The sequence below is a fragment of the Bombina bombina genome, chromosome 9, assembly GCF_027579735.1.
Source record: "Bombina bombina isolate aBomBom1 chromosome 9, aBomBom1.pri, whole genome shotgun sequence".
NCBI classification, from domain to species: Eukaryota; Metazoa; Chordata; class Amphibia; order Anura; family Bombinatoridae; genus Bombina; species Bombina bombina.
The window spans coordinates 94,346,712-94,364,799 of NC_069507.1; the positions used below are offsets into that span (position 1 = coordinate 94,346,712).

The following is an 18,088-nucleotide window of genomic DNA, read 5'->3' on the forward strand; positions in this document are numbered from 1 at the left end:
CCACTGACTTAGCATGCACAATTGTAGTGGTCTGAGATGCAGGCGTGCAAAAGGCACTATGTCCATTGCCGCTACCATTAAGCCGATTACCTCCATGCATTGAGCCACTGACGGGTGTTGAATGGAATGAAGGACACGGCAAGCATTTAGAAGTTTTGTTAACCTGTCTTCTGTCAGGTAAATTTTCATTTCTACAGAATCTATAAGAGTCCCCAAGAAGGGAACTCTTGTGAGTGGTAATAGAGAACTCTTTTCTACGTTCACCTTCCACCCATGCGACCTTAGAAATGCCAGAACCAACTCTGTATGAGACTTGGCAGTCTGGAAACTTGACGCTTGTATCAGAATGTCGTCTAGGTACGGAGCTACCGAAATTCCTCGCGGTCTTAGTACCGCCAGAAGAGAGCCCAGAACCTTTGTAAAGATTCTTGGAGCCGTGGCTAACCCGAAGGGAATAGCTACAAACTGGTAATGCCTGTTTAGGAAGGCAAACCTTAGGTACCGATAATGATCCTTGTGAATCGGTATGTGAAGGTAGGCATCCTTTAAATCCACTGTGGTCATGTATTGACCCCTTTGGATCATAGGTAAGATTGTCCGAATAGTTTCCATTTTGAACGATGGAACTCTTAGGAATTTGTTTAGGATCTTTAAGTCCAAAATTGGTCTGAAGGTTCCCTCTTTTTTGGGAACCACAAACAGATTTGAGTAAAACCCTTGTCCGTGTTCCGACCGCGGAACTGGATGGATCACTCCCATTAGTAAAAGGTCTTGTACACAGCGTAGAAACGCTTCTCTCTTTATCTGGTTTGCTGACAAACTTGAAAGATGAAATCTCCCTTTTGGAGGAGAAGCTTTGAAGTCCAGAAGATATCCCTGAGATATGATCTCTAACGCCCAGGGATCCTGGACATCTCTTGCCCAAGCCTGGGCGAAGAGAGAAAGTCTGCCCCCCACTAGATCCGTTTCCGGATCGGGGGCCCTCACTTCATGCTGTCTTAGGGGCAGCAGCAGGTTTTCTGGCCTGCTTGCCCTTGTTCCAGGACTGGTTAGGTTTCCAGCCCTGTCTGTAGCAAGCAACAGTTCCTTCCTGTTTTGGAGCTGAGGAAGTTGATGCTGCTCCTGCCTTGAAGTTACGAAAGGCACGAAAATTAGACTGTCTAGCCCTTGGTTTGGCTCTGTCTTGAGGCAGGGCATGGCCCTTACCTCCAGTAATGTCAGCAATAATTTCTTTCAAACCGGGCCCGAATAATGTCTGCCCTTTGAAAGGTATGTTAAGCAATTTAGATTTAGAAGTCACATCGGCTGACCAGGATTTAAGCCACAGCGCTCTGCGCGCTTGAATGGCGAATCCGGAATTCTTAGCCGTAAGTTTAGTTAAGTGTACTACGGCATCGGAAATAAATGAATTAGCTAGCTTAAGGACTCTAAGCTTGTCTGTAATCTCATCCAGCGTAGCTGAACTAATGGTCTCTTCCAGAGACTCAAACCAGAATGCCGCCGCAGCCGTGACAGGCGCAATGCATGCAAGGGGTTGTAATATAAAACCTTGTTGAACAAACATTTTCTTAAGGTAACCCTCTAACTTTTTATCCATTGGATCTGAAAAAGCACAGCTATCCTCCACCGGGATAGTGGTGCGCTTAGCCAAAGTAGAAACTGCTCCCTCCACCTTAGGGACCGTCTGCCATAAGTCCCGTGTGGTGGCGTCTATTGGAAACATTTTTCTAAATATAGGAGGGGGAGAAAAGGGCACACCAGGTCTATCCCACTCCTTGTTAATAATTTCTGTAAGCCTTTTAGGAATAGGAAAAACGTCAGTACACGTCGGTACCGCAAAAAATTTATCCAGCCTACACATTTTCTCTGGAATTGCAACCGTGTTACAATCATTCAGAGCCGCTAATACCTCCCCTAGCAATACACGGAGGTTCTCAAGCTTAAATTTAAAATTTGAAATGTCTGAGTCCAGTTTACTTGGATCAGATCCGTCACCCACAGAATGAAGCTCTCCGTCCTCATGTTCTGCAAATTGTGACGCAGTATCAGACATGGCTCTAATATTATCAGCGCACTCTGTTCTCACCCCAGAGTGGTCGCGTTTACCCCTAAATTCTGGCAATTTAGATAATACTTCAGTCATAACATTAGCCATGTCTTGCAAAGTGATTTGTATGGGCCGCCCTGATGTACTTGGCGCCACAATATCACGCACCTCCTGAGCGGGAGACGAAGGTACTGACACGTGAGGAGAGTTAGTCGTCATAACTTCCCTCTCGTTGTCTGGTGAAATTTTCTTTACATGTACACTTTTATTTAAAGTAGCATCAATGCAATTAGTACACAAATTTCTATTGGGCTCCACATTGGCCTTTAAACATATTGCACAAAGAGTTTCCTCTGTGTCAGACATGTTTAACAAACTAGAAATGAAACTAGCAAGCTTGGAAAATACTTTTGAAATAAATTTACAAGCAATATAAAAAACGTTACTGTGCCTTTAAGAAGCACAAATAAACTGTCACAGTTGAAATCACAATGAACCAAATTTGTTATAGCAACCAAATTTTCACAGTAAATGCATTAAGTTAGCAAAGGATTGCACCCACCAGCAAATGGATGATTAACCCCTTAATACCCAAAAAACGGATAACAGAATATAAACGTTTTATCACAGTCAAAAGCACAGTCTCACAGGTCTGCTGTGAGCGATTACCTCCCTCAAAACTAGTTTTGGAGACCCCTGGGCTCTGTAGAGACGTCCTGGATCATGGAGGAAGGAATAGGAAGACTGTGACTGAATTCTTACTGCGCAATAAAGCGCCAAAATAGGCCCCTCCCACTCATATTATAACAGTGGGGAAGCTCAGTAAACTGAATTTATTCATAAATAAACGACAGCCATGTGGAAAAATAATGCCCAAAAAATTTTAGCACCAAGTACCTCAGAGAAAAACGATTAACATGCCAGTAAACGTTTTAAAAATAAAATTATGAAATGATACTAATAAGCCTGCTGCTCGTCGCTTTCACTGCAGTGGGGGCTCAAATATAAGTTAAATGTATACAGTATTTTCTTAGTGAAGTTCCATTCCCCAGAAATACCTCAGTGTAAACATACATACATATCAGCCTGATACCAGTCGCTACTACTGCATTTAAGGCTGCACTTACATTATATGGGTATTAGCAGTATTTTCTCAGTCAATTCCATTCCTTAGAAAATAATATACTGCAACATACCTCCTTGCAGGTGAACCCTGCCCGCTGTCCCCTGTTCTGAAGTTACCTCACTCCTCAGAATGGCCGAGAACAGCAAATGGATCTTAGTTACGACCGCTAAGATCATACACAAACTCAGGTAGATTCTTCTTCTAATGCTGCCTGAGAAAAAACAACACACTCCGGTGCTGTTTAAAATAACAAACTTTTGATTGAAGATATAAAAACTAATTTTAATAACCACAGTCCTCTCACACGTCCTATCTATTAGTTAGGTGCAAGAGAATGACTGGGTATGACGTAGAGGGGAGGAGCTATATAGCAGCTCTGCTTGGGTGATCCTCTTGCACTTCCTGTTAGGGAGGAGATATAATCCCATAAGTAATGGATGACCCGTGGACTGACTACACTTAACAGGAGAAAAAGGGGGTTGGGTTTTGTGTCCCTTTAAAGGCAGATGAAATCCATTTTTTTTTCTTTCATGATTCAGATAGAGCATGTGATTTTAAAACAGCTTTCCAATTTCTTTTATCTAATTCATTTTGTTTTCTTGATATCCTTTTGTTGAAAAGGATACCTAGGTAGACTCAGGAGCTGCTGATTGGTGGCTATACATATATGCCTCTTGTCGCTGGCTTTCAGATAGCTCCCAGTAGTGGACTGCTGCTTCTTCAACAAAGGATACAAAGATAATGAAGCAAATTAGACCATAGAAGTAAATTGGAAAGTTGCTAAAAATTGTGTGTTCTAACTAAATCATGAAAGAAAAATATTAGGTTAAACATCCCTGTTTATGATGACTAGCACATTATCCCTAGGTGCAGACAATTTTTCCGGATCCATTGGATAATTATATGGTGTTACGGTACCAACAGTGTACCAAGGGTTAATACCAGATGAACAATGTCCTGCATAGGGAATCAGCAATTCACAACCCAGCCAGTTTCAGGTTTAAAACAGAATGTCATTTATTAAAGGCTAGATGCCTAGTATTTATACAGGTTTGACCCCAGATGGGGGGGTTGAAAGACTCTTGTACATTTAGATAAAAAGGGGAAGACGCCCTTTTATGAAACAGTAGAATTACATTACTTAAATACTTTACTTAGGCAGATAACAACTTAAACACATTTGGCTTGTCTTATCACCTAGCGTCTGCTCTCTGAGGGTGATTAAACAATGGCCTGTTTATTACTTAAATGTAATTATAGCACACAATAGCTGAGGCCAGAAAACCTGTCTTTAGAAATTAGATTCTTAGCTAAACACAATTAACTCCTTCAGTCCTGACAGAAGGGTCTGTCACATATCTCCCCCCTTGTGGAACACTCCGGCAGACCCGGCTTGACCCTTTGGCGGGTCAACCTGGGGATGACCGGACTAGGAGGTGGTAGGCATGTCAGTTTGCCAGGACAATCCATCTGTATTCCCGTTATGAGAGAGAATTCCTGTCCATACAAAGAAGGGTTCAACTTCCTCAGTGCCCAGACTAGGGCTAAACAGTCCTTCAAAATCCCATCAGCTTCTTTACGAGTTTTCTGTACCTGCTCTTTATAGGTATCCACAATCCCTTCATACTGACATAGGGTGCCCTTGAGTTGCTGCACCTCACTATGAGCCAGCGTCAGCTTCTCCTCAAGTGTCGCTAAGTTTGTCTTTAATGTTTCATGTCCCACTCTCAAGCTGGTGTTTTCTGCAGTCTGTCGGTGCAGCTTGTTTAGCAGAGATTCACGTTCTAAACGTGCTTTTTCCTCTGCGCTCCTCTTCTCCATCAGCGCATTGTAACAGGACTTCCACGTATCAATAGCGGATAGAGATTTACTGAGCTCAGCGTCCTGGGGCTTAGCAGCAGGGGGGTCAGTCTCTGCTGCACGGATCTGGGCATGGGTAGTCACAGAGTTAACATCAGCGGGACCCATAGGAGCGTAGGCAGAAACAAGGGGGGCCAAGTCATTTCCAAGAAGAACATCAGCAGGTAAGTCCTTCTTGACCCCCACATTCACAGGTCTACCGCCCACTCCCCAATCCAAATGTACCCTGGCAACAGGTAGGCTGAACACATCGCCCCCTGCTACCCTCACAGCCACAGTGTCTCCAGTGTACTGTTTCTCAGACACCAAGTTCTTTTGAAGCAAGGTCATGGTAGCACCAGTATCCCGTAGACCACTGACCTTCTTCCCATTCACTTTAACCAGTTGCCGGTTATTCCGGTGGGCAGCTTGCACAAGGTCTGCCTCATGTAGGATGCTCCAGCATTCTTGCGCCTCTACGTAGCGGGCCGCAGGCTGAGAGTTACGTGGGATTCCGCCGGCGGGTCTTCTCCAGGACTGTGCTTGGTTCGCTGCATTTAGGGGACACTCTGGTCTTTTGTGCCCTAGTTGCTTACATCCAAAGCACCAAATAGGTTGTGAGTAGCCCCGTGAATTGAACCGTGCTCTCTGAGGGTAGTTCGTGGCCGGAGGCCGTGTGGTATAGCGGTGCACCGGGGGTTGGTAACTGGCAGCTGCTGGGGTGACTGGGGGTCTGTACTCCACTCTAGCAGGGGGCTTAGTGGTAGCAGTGTCCAGTTTGCGGGCATCCATATACTCATCTGCCAGGCGAGCAGCTTCATGCAGGGTGGAGGGTTTACGGTCCCGAACCCACTCTCTAACTCCTGCTGATAACTTGTCAAAGAAATGTTCCAACAGGAATAGCTGCAGCACCTCTTCCCCAGATACGGCTTGGCACCCCGCTATCCAGTGAGCTGCTGTGCGGTGCACCTTACATGCCCACTCAACGTAGGAATCACCAGCTAATTTAACAGTGTCTCTGAACCGCCTCCGGTATGCCTCCGGTGTAACCGCATACCTGGAGAGCAGAGCCTCTTTCACAGTATTATAATCCCCAACCTCCTCATCTGGAATGGCCCGAAAAGCCTCACTGGCCCGGCCGGATAATTTTCCGGATAATATCGTGACCCAGTCCTCTGCGGGTACCTTGTGTAGTGCACATTGCCTCTCAAAATCCGCAAGGTACCCATCAATCTCTCCTTCTGTTTCCAGGAAGTTTTTAAAAGCTGCAAAATTTACTTTTCTCTTTTCCACTTGGGCTGCTGCAGCGCTGCTTTGGCGAAGTAGGTTGGCTTCCACAGCTGCTATGACCCGGTCGATAATTTCCGCAGATGGGTTGGGGCCATAATATGCCAGTCTTATTTTAACCGCCCGATCAAAGCTTGCTTCTTCAGGGGTTCTGTCTGATATGCTGGGCCCATTGGTTCCTTCTGTCCCTGGTACTCTTTCCATCTTAGTCAGTATTGTAATAATCCCCCTCTTCCTGAGGTTACTGGCTTGTGTAGTTGCTCTTCTGGGCGATAAGGTTCATTCCGTCGCTTGCCACCAATTGTTACGGTACCAACAGTGTACCAAGGGTTAATACCAGATGAACAATGTCCTGCATAGGGAATCAGCAATTCACAACCCAGCCAGTTTCAGGTTTAAAACAGAATGTCATTTATTAAAGGCTAGATGCCTAGTATTTATACAGGTTTGACCCCAGATGGGGGGGTTGAAAGACTCTTGTACATTTAGATAAAAAGGGGAAGACGCCCTTTTATGAAACAGTAGAATTACATTACTTAAATACTTTACTTAGGCAGATAACAACTTAAACACATTTGGCTTGTCTTATCACCTAGCGTCTGCTCTCTGAGGGTGATTAAACAATGGCCTGTTTATTACTTAAATGTAATTATAGCACACAATAGCTGAGGCCAGAAAACCTGTCTTTAGAAATTAGATTCTTAGCTAAACACAATTAACTCCTTCAGTCCTGACAGAAGGGTCTGTCACATATGGTTTTTAAGTGGTTGCTACATAAAATAACTCAAACTGCCAAGATCAAGTTTTTTTTTCCCTGGTTCAACCATCAAAACAGCGGAGGTTATATTCAAATCTCATTCATTTAACAAAAAGAAAACAAAAAATCCAGTTCTGGGCTTGAAACTTCTTAAATAAGTGTGTGAGTTATATGTTGCAATATATTGTTCAGGGAGCTAATTTATGTTCTGGAACTAGTTTAGTTCAGGATTAGCATAATAAATCCCCATATTAACATGCATCAAAATAAATCTCTATAATCAACATTCATCCAAATCATGAGAGTCAAAAATTATACTTTAGTTTGCAGTCTTTCCTTTTGGTAGGGCTACAGCTTTAAAGGTTTCTTATTATAAATAAACAAACACATCAAACCCAAATCTAGACAATATCCTGGTAAAGGCTTAAGTGGGGGGGTGGAACAGAGAGGGAAAGAGAGGAGCACAACTCTGAAGAGACAATGAAGAACAGACAAAAGGAATTGTGATATTACACAGTGCCCTAAGAGTTATTAGATGGCTCATATAAGGACAAACATAGTACTAAAGTGAGCAGAGAAGGGGAAGGACAATACCCAACTCTTTTCACTGGCAATATCTTGTAGTAATCTTAAATAAATTACACCCAGCAAAATAGATGTCAAACAAGAAATAACATAAAAAAGGAACATCTCCCAATACAGTGCACACATCAGGATAAATAAAACACTTTTTTTTTAGGAAAGAAAGAACAAAAAAAAAGCGGACTTCCTGCCCCCCATAAAAAAATAAAATAAATTCTAGGTGGTCAAAAAACATACCTGTATACATCACCACCCAAAGAAGAGGAGAGAGAGAAGAAGAAAGAAAGTGTAAACAACATCAAGCACAAAGTAAGGCAATATATGAACAACCTGTCAACAGATCTATCCTAGACCTTCTCGATAATAGCAGAATACCTAGAGCTTCCTTTGAGGCTGCTGAGACCATTTGGAAAATGGCCACCACTCAGGAGCAGTTACTCTCATCTGGAGCCCTTTGGAACCACAGAGCTAAACATCAGACTTTGCATAAATAGAGTTCCCATTCTTGCCAAAATTCTGTAGCTTGCTGAGGAAAATTGATCACCTTTAAGAAAGCCAATGCCACTATGAATCCCCAGTGATATTTCAGGCCCCTGAACATTGAGAAATTTAGTATAGTTGAGACAATTTCCTAAAGACCAGGGTGTGAGCAGAGAAAACTGTGAATATCTGGATCCCTTGAAATCCACCAACTGTAGATGCTCCCCTGGCAATGATCTGCAGAAGTTTTTTTTCTTTTTCTTTTTTAAAGAAAAAAAGCCCTACTAATAGTATAGTAATCTGTAATAGTAATCTGTAATAGTAATCTGGCAACATCTCTTACTTCTCTCTAGTGAAAACATGTGGACAGACTGCTCTAGAGTCTATCATGCTTTCAGACCCAAAAGAAAAAAAAAGGCTAAGATTTGATTCCAGTACCTGGTTAGAAACAGGTTTTGGAACTCCCCTGACTCGGATATTACTCCTTCATTGGTTGCTCCTCCAAGTCAGCCAGTTTTGTTTTTAGTACCATAAAATGATCAGCCAGATTCTGCAAGTAAGAGACAAAGCTTGCATGGTCTATAAATTTTCCCGCATTCTCTTCAAAAACATTGTTGCATTCCCCAATTGAAGCAAACAATCTCTCTCTTTAGGTATGAGCAAGTGTTTTGCGAGCGACTCATGGTGACTGTTCAGCAAATCTCTGATGTTATCAAGTTGTAAGAAAGTGAATAAACACAAGCGATAACCCCAAACATAAATAAAAAAACAAAAACTATATGGATCGATTTCAGTCTTGCTGACCGTGTTCATCGGCAGTCTTTCAGACCCCAATACTCTTCTTTTCAAAATCAGAGTGATCTCAATCCAAATGATTCAGATCGGAAAAAGTCACAACAACAAAATGGACACATCATATTCAACAGCTAAAAGCACCGGTTCAAAACTGGCCTTTTCGACAAGTTTGTGAGTATTCCAAGATAATATGGAATAATTCTATTATTTACAAATATGCAATAAACTCACCAAAAGCCATTTTAGATGTAGGAGTTTTTTTTGGTCTAGTAGTTAAATTAAAGAAGAAAACAAAAACCCCCGTCAAAAAGCACCCCTAAAAGAAGTAAATTCCCGGGTTTACTTCAAAATGCAAACAAAACACAGAGGAAAGGGTGCACTAAAAAAAAGCTGCTAAGAGAGGTTAAAGGGACAGTCTACACCAGAATTTTTATTATTTTAAAAGATAGATAATCCCTTTATTACCCATTTCCCAGTTTTGCATAACCAACACAGTTATAATAATATACTTTTAAGCTCTGTGATTATCTTGTATCTAAGCCTCTGCAAACTGCCCCTTTTTTCAGTTCTTTTGACAGACTTGCAGTCTAGCCAATCAGTGCCAGCTCCCAGATTACTTCACGTGCACGAGCACAGTGTTATCTATATGAAATATGTGAACTAACACCCTCTAGTGGTGAAAAACTGTTAAAATGCAATCTGAAAGAGGTGGGCTTCAAGGTGTAAGAAATTAGCATATGAACCTCCTAGGTTAAGCTTTCAACTAAGAATACCAAGAGAACAAAGCAAAATTGGTGATAAAAGTAAATTGGAAAATTGTTTAAAATTACATGCTCTATCTGAATCATGAAAGTTTATTTTGGCCTAGACTGTCTCTTTAAATACAGTGTTATACTATGATATAAAGAAATACTGAGGGATTTACAAAAAATCTAATACATTCAAATGAATTTATTTGTAAATACATAAAAATCAAAAAAGACAAAAATAAATAACCACCAGTGGTACTAGAAATAAAATAATAAACATGGGGATAAAATATGGTCAGAATCAATAAAAACAAAATTTATGCTTACCTGATAAATTTATTTCTTTTTTGACACATTGAGTCCACAGATCATCTTAATTACTAATGGGATATTCACCTCCTGGTCAGCAGGAGACAAAGAGCACCACAGCAGAGCTGTTAAATAGCTCCTCCCTTCCCTCCCCCTCCAGTCATTCGACCGAAGTTAGGAAGACAAAAGCCAAGGTGCAGAGGTGTCTTAAGTTTACATAACCCACAACCTGTCTAAAAGAACAGGGCGGGCAGTGGACTCATTGTGTCAAAAAAGAAATAAATTTATCAGGTAAGCATAAATTTTCTTTTCTAAGATACGATGAGTCCACGGATCATCTTAATTACTAATGGCATTCAATACCCAAGCTAGAGTACACAGATGATATGGGAGGGACAAGACAGGGAACCTAAACGGAAGGCACCACTGCTTTAAGAACCTTTCTCCCAAAAGCGACCTCAGCCGAGGCAAAAGTGTCAAACTTGTAGAATTTTGAAAAAGTGTGAAGAGAGGACCAAGTAGCAGCCTTGCAAATCTGTTCCACAGAAGCTTCATTCTTGAATGCCCATGAGGAAGCAACAGCCCTTGTGGAATGAGCAATAACTCTCTCTGGAGGCTGCTGACCAGCCGTAGCTTTCTGTCCCTTACGTTTTCCTGAAAAAAACACAAACAAGGCAGAAGACTGGTGAAATTCCTTAGTCGCCTGCAAGTAAAACTTTAAAGCACGAACCACGTCCAAATTATGTAGAAGCCTTTCCTTCTGAGAGGTAGGATTAGGACACAATGAAGGAACAACAATCTCCTGATTAATGTTCCTATCAGAAACAACTTTAGGAAGAAATCCCAATTTAGTACGTAAAACTAACTTATCTGAATGAAAAATAAGATAAGGGGACTCATACTGTAATGCCGAGAGCTCTGACACTCTGCGAGCAGAAGAAATAGCAACAAGAAATAAAACTTTCCAAGATAACAACTTAAAGGGACAGTCTAGTATAAATGAAACTTTCATTATTCAGATAGGACTTTTAATTTTAATCAACTTTCCAATTTACTTTTATCATCAAATTTGCTTTTTTCTCTAAACATAGGTAGACTCATATGCTAATTTCTAAGCCCTTAAGGGCTGCCTCTTATCACATGCTTTTTAAATCTCTTTTCAACACAAAGAGACAGAAAGTACACGTGGGCCATATAGATAACACTGTTATTTAAGATTTAGCAAAAACCAATGCTAAATTTAAGACAATAGATAATAAACAGTCACGGTCATGTGATCAGGGGGCTGTCAGAAGATGCTTAGATCCAAGGTAATCACAGAGGTAAAAAAATATATATTAATATAACTGTGTTGGTTATGCAAAACTGGGGAATGGGTAATAAAGGGATTATCTATCTTTTAAAACTATAACAATTCTATGGTAGACTGTCCCTTTAATATCTAAGGAATACATAGGCTCAAACGGAGCCCCTTGAAGAACTTTTAGAACTAAATTCAAACTCCAAGGAGGAGTAACTGGTTTGAACACAGGTCTGATCCTGACCAAAAGATTGTACATCTGGAACATCTGCCAGACGTTTGTGTAACAAAATAGATAAGGCAGAGATTTGACCCTTTAGGGAACTTGTCGATAATCCTTTCTCCAAACCCTGTTGGAGAAAGGATAAAATTCTAGGAATCCTAACTCTACTCCATGAGTAGCCCTTGGACTCACACCAATAGAGATATTTACGCCATATCTTATGGTAAATCTTTCTAGTTACAGGCTTACGAGCCTGAATCATGGACTCAATGACCGATTCAGAAAATCCCCGATTGGATAAAATTAAGCGTTCAATCTCCAAGCAGTCAGCTTCAGAGAAAATAGATTTGGATGAAGGAAGGGTCCTTGAATTAGAAGGTCCTTCCTCAACAGAAGTCTCCAAGGTGGCCGAGATGACATGTCCACCAGATCTGCATACCAAATCCTACGAGGCCAAGCTGGTGCAATGAGGATCACCGATACCCTCTCCTGCTTGATTCCAGCAATGACCCGAGGAACAAGAGCAAACAGAGGAAATCGGTATGCTAGACTGAAGGTCCAAGGAACCACCAGAGCATCTATCATTACCGCCTGGGGGTCAGTGGACCACGATCCGTATCTCAGGAGCTTGGCATTCTGTCGAGATGCCATGAGATCTAATTTCCGGCTGACCCCACGTGAGAATCAGGCTGGAGAACACTTCCGGATGGAGTTCCCACTCCCCCGGATGAAAGGTTTGCCTGCTCAGGAAGTCTGCCTCCCAGCTGTCCACCCCCAGGATGTGGATCGCCGGCAGGCAGCAAGAATGGGCCTCCGTGCACTGAATTATTTTGGTTACCTCTGTCACCGCTAAGGAACTCCTCGTTCCTCCCTGATGATTGATGTAAGCCACTTAAGTTATGTTGTCCGACTGGAACCTGATAAACTGGACCGAGGCTAACTGGGGGCAGGCCAGAAGAGCATTGAAATCGCTCTCAGCTCCAGAATGTTTATAGGACAAACAGACTCTGACTGAGTCCAAACTCCCTGAGCCTTTAGGGAGCTCCAGACTGCTCCCCACCCTAGAAGGCTGGCGTCTGTTGTCACAATCACTCAAGATGGTCTGCGAAAGCAGGTTCCCTGGGAGAGATGATCCAGAGACAACCACCATTGAAGGCAATCCTTTGTCTCCTGCTCCAGTAGTATTCAAGAGACAAATCCGCATAATCTCCTTTCCATTGCCTGAGCATGCTTAACTGCAGAGGTTTGAGGTGGAACCGAGCAAACGGGATGATGTCCATTGCCGCAACCATCAGCCCGATTACCTCCATACACTGAGCCACTGATAGCCGAGGAGTGTACTGAAGGACTAGACAAGTATCGATAATCTTTAATTTCCTGACTTCATTGATAGGGAATCTATTATGGTTCCCAAGAAAGTTACCCTTGTATTTGGGACTAAGGAACTCTTTTCCAAATGTACCTTCCACCCGTGAGATCGCAGGAAGGATAACACCATGTCCGTGGGGGATCTTGCTTGTTGTAAGGATGGTGCCTAAACTAGGATGTCGTCCAGATAGGGCGCCACTGCGATGCCCCGTAACCGAAGCACCGCCAACAGCGATCCCAGAACCTTTGTGAAAATTCTGGGAGCTGTGGCAAGACCAAAAGGAAGAGCCACGAACTGGAAGTGTTTGTCCAGAAAGGCAAACCTTAAGAACTTGCGATTATCCCTGTGAATAGAAACATGCAGGTACGCGTCCTTTAAATCTACTGTTGTCATAAATTGACCCTCTTGGATCAAAGGAAGAATGGAACGAATAGTTTCCATCTTGAAGGACGGTAGCCAGCGGTGTCCTGAGAAATTTGTTTAGACTCTTGAGATCTAAAATTGGTCTGAAGGTTCCCTCTTTTTTGGGAACCACGAACAGATTGGAATAAAAACCCAGACCCGGTTACTGTATTGGAATGGGAACAATCACTCCCAAGTCGGAGAGGTCTCCTACACAGTGTAAGAACGTCTCTCTTTTTGTCTGGTCTGCAGTTAATCTTGAAAGTAGAAACCTGCCTCTGGGAGGAAAAACTTTTGAACTCTAATTTGTATCCCTGGGATACCATTTCTATTGCCCAGGGATCCTGAACATCTCCAGTCCTGGATTGGGGCATGCCCTTCATGCGGTCTTTGATTCAATAGCAGGCTTCTTGGATTGTTTTCCCATATTTCAAGACTGATTGGGTCTCCATGCAGGTTTAGACTATTCCTGCTTGGAAGCGGTAGAGGAAGAATTTCCCTTGAAATTTCAAAAGGAATGAAAATTACTCTGTTGTCCTTTTTGTTTGTTTCTCTTATCCTGAGGAAGAAGATGACCTTTACCTCCCGTGATATCAGAGATAATTTCCGTCAAGCCAGGTCCAAACAAGGTCTTCCCCTTGTAAGGAATAGCTAGAAGCTTAGAGAGGACACATCCGCAGACCAAGGTTTTAACCATAAGGCTCTGCGAGCTAGAATAGAGAAACCTGAAATCTTTGCTCCCATCTTGATAGCTTGAATGGAAGCATCCATAATAAAGGAATTAGCCAGTTTAAGAGCTTTTATCCTATCCTGGATTTCATCCAGAGAAGTTTCTGTCCTGAGAGCATCAGACAACACATCGATTCAATATGCCGCCGCACTAGTGACGGTAGCAATGCACACAGCTGGCTGCCATTGTAAGCCCTGGTGTACATACATCTTTTTGAGTAGACCCTCTAATTTCTTGTCCATAGGATCTTTGAAAGCACAACTATCCTCTATGGAAATAGTAGTTCTCTTAGCTAAGGTGGAAACGGCTCCTTCCACCTTGGAAACTGTTTGCCAAGCCTCCTTAATAGAGTCAGCTATGGGAAACATCTTTTTAAATATAGGAGATGGAGAAAAAAAAAAAAAAGGTATACCCGGTCTCTCCCACTCCTTAGCAATGATCTCAGAAGCTCAGTCAGGGACCAGAAACACGTCTGTCGAGGAAGGAACCTCGAAATATTTGTTCAGTTTACTGGATTTCTTAGGAACAACAACTACCATGGAGTCGCTGTCGTCCAATGTAGCTAAAACCTCCTTAAGTAACAGACGGAGGTGTTCTAGCTTAAACCTGAAAGATACCACTTTCGTATCAGCAAGAGGAATTACACTGTCCGAATCTGAAATTTCACCTTCAGATGCTACTACGGTATCCTCCTCTTCAGGCCTCTGGGAGGGGACATCTGAAATAGCAACAACTGCGTCAGAAACCTCGCTTACTGAATGTCTGATATTCCTCTTACGCTTTCCCTGCAACATTGGAAAAACAGACAACGCATCTGAAATTGTAGAAGACATGAGAGAAGCGAAATTTGGGATGCTTGAGGAGAAAGCTGTGGCATAAATTGAACATTGTCATTAGATTCCTGACCCGCATCCTCCTTAGAGAATGTTGGCTCAGGAAAAAAAAGTTATCCCTGTAACTTATAGTCTTCTCAATACAAGAAGAACAAAAAGGGATTGGTGGTTCCACATTGGCATCAAAACAAAGTGCAGGTGACATTTTGCAAGGCCTCATGGTCCATTATTATTCTTAATGAATAGAACTAGCAATTCAAAAGTGAATATTTTAATAAAATTAAACTTGACAAAAAAACGTTACTGTCACTTTAAGATTTAAACTGTAACTTTTTTACTATAAACCGCAGAATGTGGTAAAAACTATACTGAAACAAAAAAACTCTACACCTCAGCTGTCTGCTGAGGTGCCTACCTGCCCACAACACCGGATGAAAGTCCCACTAGCAAAGGAGATGATCCGAAGAGCAGCAGGAAAACGATGTAAGAAAACGCTCCTAGAAACGCTTGTTCTTATAAAACCAAGTGTTTCTAGTCGGCCTGTAGCTGAACCGCCAAAAAATGTTTAACTACGCAGCATCCCCAGCCCCAGTGCCTGCTATGCTGCCTAATAATCTCCTTCAGACCAAACAGCACTTTCCTTCCTTCAAGTAAATATAGTGCCCACTTTTTCTGATATGTGAAACTGTGTCACCTCTCCAGAAATAAAGTAAGCACTTACCTGACCAATGCCCGACAGCAAGGCATCTCACCCGGCTTGAGAGGTCCTCTCCCTCCCATAGGCCTGTGGAATAAAAGAGACAGAGTATTTTTCCTCAGATCTTCACAATCAGGGCGGCAGCATGAAATCTATGAGAGGCGCAGTGAGAATTATGTCCCACCAGTTCTCATTGCTCTAAAGCCACCACTGCTCTACTGAAGAGACTGATGTGGACTACGGCTACACCCCAGGACAAAGCAGTACAATTTTGTACTACTTTAAAAATAATAAACTCTTGATTGAACAATCTTTTCTAACGCCTAACTTTACCACTTCCTAGCACTAACGTAGGCAAAGAGAATGTCTGGGTTGGGAGTGAAGGGAGGTGATATTTAACAGCTTTGCTGTGGTGTTCTTTGCCGCCTCCTGCTGACCAGGAGGTGAATATCCCATTAGTAATTAAGATGATCCGTGGACTCATGTCATTAAAAAGAAAAATAGTCTCTAAAATGTCCATCAAAAAAATGTTGGCTACAGAAGTTAAATGTAGGACTTAATGAAACAAAAGGTAAAAGGTGAAAAGTTGAAGCTTGGTAATCTTTAACTTCTGTAGCCAAAATTTTTTTGATGGACATTTTAGAGACTATTCTTTATTGATTCTAACCGTATTTTATCTCCATTTTTATTATTTTATTTCTAGTACCACCGGTGGTTATTTATGTCTTGATTTTTATGTATTTACAAATAAATTCATTTGAATATATTGGATTTTTTGCAAATCCCTCAGTATTTCTATATTACATTGTATAACAATGTATTTAACCTCTCTTAGCAGCTTTTTTAGCGTACCCTTTCCTCTGTGTCTAGTTGAATTAAACGTATATACATAACTATTGTATATGTTGGTAGTAGGCAGGATAGAAATCTGCATGTATTGCAGATAAATATACATATTTCATACAGCTGACAAGATCTGTACGAAAACACAAGAAAATGAAAAATCCTGACCGCAGAATCTTTAAATGGCATTTAGCAATCGCATTCTTAAATTTGTCTCGATTCTTCACATTTTCATGACTACGTTACAGTAATTTCTTCTTCTTAAATGGGATTTCTATTGGCAACCACATCTTCATGATCAAGATTTAGCAGTTTGTCGTTTCATCTCGTTTAATGGCAACTGAAATTGTTTGAAGGGTTTTTTTTTTTTTTTACAGTAAACGGAAACCCCCCCCAAAAAAAAAAAAAAAGTTTAGAATAATCATGATTTACAATATCTAGAATATCTATGGTTAAAGATATTTAGCAAAGACCAACCTCATTCTGTACAGTGAGATTTGGAACATTTTAGAAAGAATGCCACAAGTGAACTCACCTGCTATATAGGCAAAAGGCGGCTACTTTGAGGAGTCAAAAAACATGTAGATAATTTTTTTTTTAAACATAACAATTTCATGATTTATTTTCTCTCTAATTGTTTAAATGTTCTATTCTTTAATTCCAAAGTACACTGAGACATTAATCTGTGAAAATGTTTGGGCTTGTGCACAAAACAAGCTAGAACCCACATTTTTTCTTTCATGATTCCGATTGATTATTTTAGATGTTGTTTGAAATCACACAATGTGCAACATAAACCCCACTTAGAAGAAGTGGGGCAAAGAAAAGGATTGTAGCACTCGCCCTCTAACTAGTATTAAACAATATAAAATGTAACTTTTAATATATTGGTCTAAAATTGTACAGGATGACCTGTTACAACAGCTTCCACCACACTAAAAACAACATTCATACGGTCCCACACCTCCGTTTCCTGGCCGATAACGGCATACATTGGCATCAGGTGACAGAGGTGTGAGAACCGGTAAAATACACAAACGCGTTTCGGCGTGTAATACGCCTTTCTCAATGTTGCTATTATTTACTGAATGCGGACAAACCAAGCCGACATTAGACACACCTTAAATACCCATTGGTAAATATGGCTGCCTGTCCCGGATTGAAACGCAATACCCCTCTCCTACCTTATGATATGTAAGTTGGCTAATAACCCCTCCCTTCTCCTTGTGATAGGTTAATATGTGGGAGTGTGTTCAATCTCAATGCCTGATAGGGAGAATGCTATATAGTGTATCGTAACTGTTGGCAAATAAGCTTACAAGAATTCTGTAGTTATGAAATATAACACGCTTAAGATGATGCTCCATTTAAATATATACGTAGCGCTAAATTTACTAAGTGTTCCTAAATCATGCGATTATTATACGCTGTGTTATAATATATAATAGTATACAATGATTGCATTATTTAGGAACAGTTAGTAAATTTAGCGCTACGTAGATATTTAAAATCATCTTAAGCATGTTATATTTCATAACTACAGAATTCTTGTAAGCTTATTTGCCAACAGTTACGATACACTATATAGCATTCTCCCTATCAGACATTGAGATTGAACAGACTCCCACATATTAACCTATCACAAGGAGATTGAAGGGGTTATTAGCCAACTAACCTATCATAAGGTAGGAGAGGGGTATTTAAAAGGTGTGTCTAATGT

The 18,088-nt window shown here is 41.3% G+C and overlaps 1 protein-coding gene across 1 annotated transcript in view; it reads right to left on the reverse strand.

Annotated features, from left to right (window-relative positions):
- Positions 1–18,088, reverse strand: part of RTKN2 (rhotekin 2) — a 324,918-nt gene that overhangs the window by 287,486 nt on the left and 19,344 nt on the right. The window lies entirely within an intron of this gene.